Here is a 6,327-nt window from a genome sequence, read left to right on the forward strand (position 1 = left end):
TAACGTTGCAAAGTGATACGTGGTGGAACGAGCACGTGAGAACGGGAATGGTTGACTTCGGTTTGTTGGGAGAATTTTAGGAAAGAACGGTTCACCTGTAAATGACACCGCCTATAGGGCGTTGGCGCGAGTGTTTGGAATCGTCCTACCAGGTCGGGTTGAAGGAAGACATCGAAGCAGTTCATAGGCGGGCTGCTACATTTGTTATCGGTAGGTTCGAACAACACGTAAGTGTTACGGAGATGCTTCTGGAACTCAAATGGGAATTCCTGGAGGGAAGGCGACGTTCTTTTCAAGAAACACGACTGAGGAAATTCAGAGAACCGGCATTTGAAGCTGAACTGCCGAACCGTTCTACTGCCGCCAACATACAGGGTAATTATAATTAATGAAATAATAATTAAATTGACACCCTAGCTGCAAGCAGGCGTTGATACACTTTATTGGGGACATGTTGTGTTCTTTCGGGAACAGATACTACCGTCATATATAGTTAAAAATATGGATTCCCGGCCTTTGACCTCCTTGTGCGAACGCACACGCTATGCCCGAACTCGTACGGGACTTGGTAGATTAATCTGCCACGAGTAATGAGTATGATGGGCAAACATCTATTAGGCGCGCTACGACTGTAGTGTTGTGGACATGTTGGGAATGTGGATCTCACGGGGGGCGTGCAAGGGATAAGTCCCTGCACACGCACTATCCTCTGTGCTCGCGATGGCTCAGATGGATAGAGCGTCTGCCATGTAAGCAGGAGATCCCGGGTTCGAGTCCCGGTCGGGGCACACATTTTCAACATGTCCCCAATAAAGTGTATCAACGCCTGCTTGCAGCTAGGGTGTCAATTTAATTATTATTTCATTTCTAACAAAGCTGCATGGTCATCGACGGTAACTGTTCTTTCGGGAACAGATACTACCGTCATATATAGTTAATTATAATTAAAGTTAAACTTTGAAAACGCTGTAGAAATAACACCACTGGTCATAATGACGTCAAATTGCAACGGAATATTATCGGGGAAGGGGGAAAACGTATAGCAGAAGAAAAGAAATAGCGTGAAAATTGATCAGTAGATGGTGCTGTACGTGTCAGAATATGTAAATGAAAACACCTGTCAGATGCACGACTCATTGAAGTTGGTATAAACACGCCGGGTACACGGCTTTTCCTCCCTTCGCGTCTGCGGCGTTCCCCATGTCTGTCTCAATGCAGGATCGCTCCCTGCGTCTAAAGCTGTATTACAAGAATGATGACTGTGCACACGTCGCTCTGCAGAAGTTCCGGACACTGAAGGGTTTGAAAGTAGGTGTTGGTCCGATGACTGCCGTGGGTCTGGAGAAAATGATTCGGATATTCGAAAAGACGGGTTCTTTTGGTGTACAACCTGGTAGAGGGAGGAAACGATTTGATTCGACATCAGTGGAAGCAGTGGCCACAGCAATGCAGGAGGACACAAGTGGTGGTGTGCAAACGTGTAGTGCAGAGAGAATTTTCCGAACATCGGACATACTCGTGAGGATGGCTGCTTAAAATGCTACGAAACATCGTTCTTTGCTATCCATTCAAAATTACCCACGTGCACGAGTTGCTCCCTGTTGACCTGCGAGCAAGAGAGACCTTTGCTTTAGAATTTCTTGCTCGCATGGAAGTGGACAATGCTTGGCCGTGGAAGATTTTGTGGAGAGACGAAGCCCACTTCCATCTGACAGGAAATGCCAATACACAGAATTGTCGAATACGGGCAACGGAAAATCCACACGCAAATCAACCAGTACCATTTCATCCTGAAAAGGTCACTGTGTGTTGCGGGTTTACGGCATCATTTATCAAAGGGCCTTTTTTTTTCGAAGAGACAGGTGCTTCCGGTCCTGTTACCTGTTCCGTCACTGGTGAGCGCTATGAGTGTCTTTTGCGCAGCCACGTCATTCCAGCTCTCCAACAGCGTGGCTGTGTGGATGGGACCATTTTTATGCAAGGTGGGGGGCAATTCCGCACATTGCAAATCGATTTAAGTTGCTGCTTAAGCGCCATTTAGGAAATGCTAGAATTACCAGCCGCCATTTCCATACGAGCTGACCGTCCCGATCACCTGATCTTAATCAGTGTGACTTCTGGCTGCGGGGCTACCTGAAAGATGTTGTGTTCAGTGTTCCGATTGCAAACTTAGCTGCACTGAAGGCACGCATTGCGCAACACATTCTGAACGTGATCCTGGAAACACTTCGATCAGTTTTGGAACATACCGTTTTTCGATTTCAACTCGTTGCAGAAAACGGTGGACATCAGACTAAAGATGTTTTGCGCCAGTCACACGGAAATTAATATTCCGATTTGATTTTGAATGATGCTTAGTATGCGGTTTTTGGCCTGAAGAGAATTAAAAACTGATGTGATTGTGATGTGATTGACGCTTTTTATGCGGTTTTTGGCCTCAGGACGATTAAAAACCTATTTTTCCATCCGATGTGATATGATCCTGCTGTTATGGATGGGCTTACGTAACTAACAGTATCACACCTGTACACCCATGCACACTGAGCAGTACAGGTAGTTCAACGTCACACGTACAGCTTAGGCGTTGTTGTATGATTCATTTGTCATTTGTCGTCAGCCACTATCAACTTAATGATGCTTACAGCGCCATCTGTTGTTACATTTTGTAACTATTTATTTTTCTTCTGCCATACGTTTTCCCCCTTCTCCGATAATATTTAGTTGCAATTTGACGTCATTTTGACCAGTGGTGTTGTTTTTACAGCGGTCTGAAAGTTAAACTTTAATTATAATCACCCTGTACATTGCACGTAAGGACCACGAAGATAAGATAAGAGAAATTAGGCCTCGTACGGAGGCATGTAAACAGTCTACTTTTCGATCGCTCTATTTGCGAGCGGCACAGGAAAGGAAATGACCAGTAGTGATACAGGGCACCTCCGCCACGCACTGTATGGTGCCTTGCGGAATATCTATGTAGATGTAGATTTCGTAAGAATTTAAGAGAAGGATGGAAATTATTGATAAATAAATTTTTTAGTAGTTCGTGTATTGGCTCATAATTAAATGAGTGCGCGCAATGATCAACCCTGTTAAGATAAACTATGCAGTATACCCTACAGTCCGAAGACTGGTTTGGTGCAACTTCCCGCACTGTTGTATCCTGTGCAAGTCTCTCTTCATGTCTGCAAAACTATTTACAGGGTGTTTCAGAAATGACCGGTATATTTGAAACGGCAATAAAAACTAAACGAGCAGCGATAGAAATACACCGTTTGTTGCAATATGCTTGGGACAACAGTACATTTTCAGGCGGACAAACTTTCGAAATTACAGTAGTTACAATTTTCAACAACAGATGGCGCTGCAAGTGATGTGAAAGATATAGAAGACAACGCAGTCTGTGGGTGCGCCATTCTATACGTCGTCTTTCTGCTGTAAGCGTGTGCTGTTCACAACGTGCAAGTGTGCTGTAGACAACACGGTTTATTCCTTAGAACAGAGGATTTTTCTGGTGTTGGAATTCCACCGCCTAGAACACAGTGTTGTTGCAACAAGACGAAGTTTTCAACGGAGGTTCAATGTAACCAAAGGACCGAAAAGCGATACAATAAAGGATCTGTTTGAAAAATTTCAACGGACTGGGAACGTGACGGATGAACGTGCTGGAAAGGTAGGGCGACCGCGTACGGCAACCACAGAGGGCAACGGGCAGCTAGTGCAGCAGGTGATCCGACAGCGGCCTCGCGTTTCCGTTCGCCGTGTTGCAGCTGCGGTCCAAGTGACGCCAACGTCCACGTATCGTCTCATGCGCCAGAGTTTACACCTCTATCCATACAAAATTCAAACGCGGCAACCCCTCAGCGCCGCTACCATTGCTGCACGAGAGACATTCGCTAACGATATAGTGCACAGGATTGATGACGGTGATATGCATGTGGGCAGCATTTGGTTTACTGACGAAGCTTATTTTTACCTCGACGGCTTCGTCAATAAACAGAACTGGCGCATATGGGGAACCGGAAAGCCCCATGTTGCAGTCCCATCGTCCCTGCATCCTCAAAAAGTACTGGTCTGGGCCGCCATTTCTTCCAAAGGAATCATTGGCCCATTTTTCAGATCCGAAACGATTACTGCATCACGCTATCTGGACATTCTTCGTGAATTTGTGGCGGTACAAACTGCCTTAGACGACACTGCGAACACCTCGTGGTTTATGCAAGATGGTGCCCGGCCACATCGCACGGCCGACGTCTTTAATTTCCTGAATGAATATTTCGATGATCGTGTGATTGCTTTGGGCTATCCGAAACATACAGGAGCGGCGTGGATTGGCCTCCCTATTCGCCAGACATGAACGCCTGTGACTTCTTTGTGTGGGGACACTTGAAAGACCAGGTGTACCGCCAGAATCCAGAAACAATTGAATAGCTGAAGCAGTACATCTCATCTGCATGTGAAGCCATTCCGCCAGACACGTTGTCAAAGGTTTCGGGTAATTTCATTCAGAGACTACGCCATATTATTGCTACGCATGGTTGATATGTGGAAAATATCGTACTATAGAGTTTCCCAGACCGCAGCGGCGTCTGTTGTTGAAAATTGTAACTACTGTAATTTCGAAAGTTTGTCTGCCTGAAAATGTACTGTTGTCCCAAGCAGATTGCAACAAACGGTGTATTTCTATCGCTGCTCGTTTAGTTTTTATTGCCGTTTCAAATATACCGGTCATTTTTGAAACACCCTGTAAACCAATGTGCGCATTAATCTACTTCCTATAGCCAAACCTCGGCCACCTTAAAAATTTCCTTTCATATTAAAATTAGGATTGGAACGTCGGATCATAACATCCGAGTCTTATTTAACTCTATTGTATCACGTTTTAAAAATCATATTTCTGCTGAAAGTCATCCTAAGAACCACCTTCTAAAAAAAACACAAAAAATATCAAGGATGTGAGCGAGAGCAACAACGTGATGTTGAAGTTACATCAAGTTGTTAGGTCAACAGCTATTATTATTGGTAATGATCTTTAACGAGTTGAGAAGCATGTAGCCGTTAGTGGTCTGCTAAAGACGATAACTAATGAACTTTAATTAAGGCGATTACTGGAATAGGCGAATTCTTCGTCCCCAGCAAGGGGCCAGATGTGATCGATCTAACAGTCGGCTGCCGTCCCGACCGTGGCCGGCACCGAACTGCTTTCCTTCTTGCTGGTTAGCTGAAATAATGAAGGGGACAACGGGGAAAGCTACAGACCAGGGAAAACGCCTCCATTCTGGCATAATAGTAGGATATTTTACTACCATTAGCGAACAAAAGAAGATGAGGTAGCCTCAGTTGCAAGTATGATGACACATTTATAAAAGCAGTTCCTGTCTCTTCTTGCTGCATGTCAAGAATACTAACACGGATTCAGAAAACATAGTTCTTGTGCAACACAGCTAGCACTTTATTCCCATGAAGTAATGAGTGCTGTCGACAAGGGATCTCAGATCGATTCCATATTCCTAGATTTCCAGAAGGCTTTTGATACCGTTCCTCACAAGCGACTATTGATCAAATTGCGTGCATATAGATTATCGTCTCAGTTGTGTGACTGTGTGGGGTGGCGAGTAAGTTACTTCATTGGTTTAAAGTTTTGATGCCGTCTTCAATCACGTGAGCCTGGCAACTAATTTGGTGGACAGCCAGAAAGCGAAGGGAAACATACTGACCTTAGTTTCCAGTCTGCACGGCCACATTCCGGTCCAGTCCACTGAAAGAAAGGTGTATATTTCCCGTTTCTTTGCGGGATCAGGACTATGACTTCAGTAAAAGTTTAAAGTTCCAATCAAGATTTAATTTAATTAAAGTTTCTCACAAACAACACTTAAAATTGCGTTATGTTCAATTGAAAACAAGTCTTTCTAATCTAACAGCACCTTTAGCACTTCAGAGGCGACCTCTACGGTAACTTCCTACTAGATTCTTTTTCGCCCTAACATCACTCAATTGAAAGTTCGCAATAAATGTTCAAAAATTAACGCTCTCCATAAAAGTGGAAATAAATTCACCACTTGCCACGCGGAATTGAATTTCACGCGGACGGCACACTAACAGTTATTTTACCGAATTCTAAAAGATCCAGGACCGTGTACAGTCCTCGCGAGTTCACTTTCCGTTTTCACTGCCAAATACGCACTTGTCACAGCTCGGCTCTGACGTCATTCGAGGCAGAGCGCGACCAGACGTTTAACTGGCGTGGACCTCGCAGTGTCTGAGAGCGAAGTGAACCTTCCCACTGCTTCAGGGGCTGTATTTATAAGCTGCCCGTGCGGACAGCCG

General features: G+C 44.8%; 1 non-coding gene across 1 annotated transcript; it reads left to right on the top strand.

Moving 5' to 3' along the window:
- Positions 1 to 713: 713 nt before the first annotated feature.
- On the top strand, positions 714 to 788 carry Trnat-ugu (transfer RNA threonine (anticodon UGU)). Its single transcript has one exon. It is a non-coding gene; the product is annotated as a tRNA-Thr (tRNA).
- Positions 789 to 6,327: the final 5,539 nt, after the last annotated feature.

The sequence above is a fragment of the Schistocerca cancellata genome, chromosome 5 (genome assembly GCF_023864275.1).
Source record: "Schistocerca cancellata isolate TAMUIC-IGC-003103 chromosome 5, iqSchCanc2.1, whole genome shotgun sequence".
Taxonomy (NCBI): Eukaryota; Metazoa; Arthropoda; class Insecta; order Orthoptera; family Acrididae; genus Schistocerca; species Schistocerca cancellata.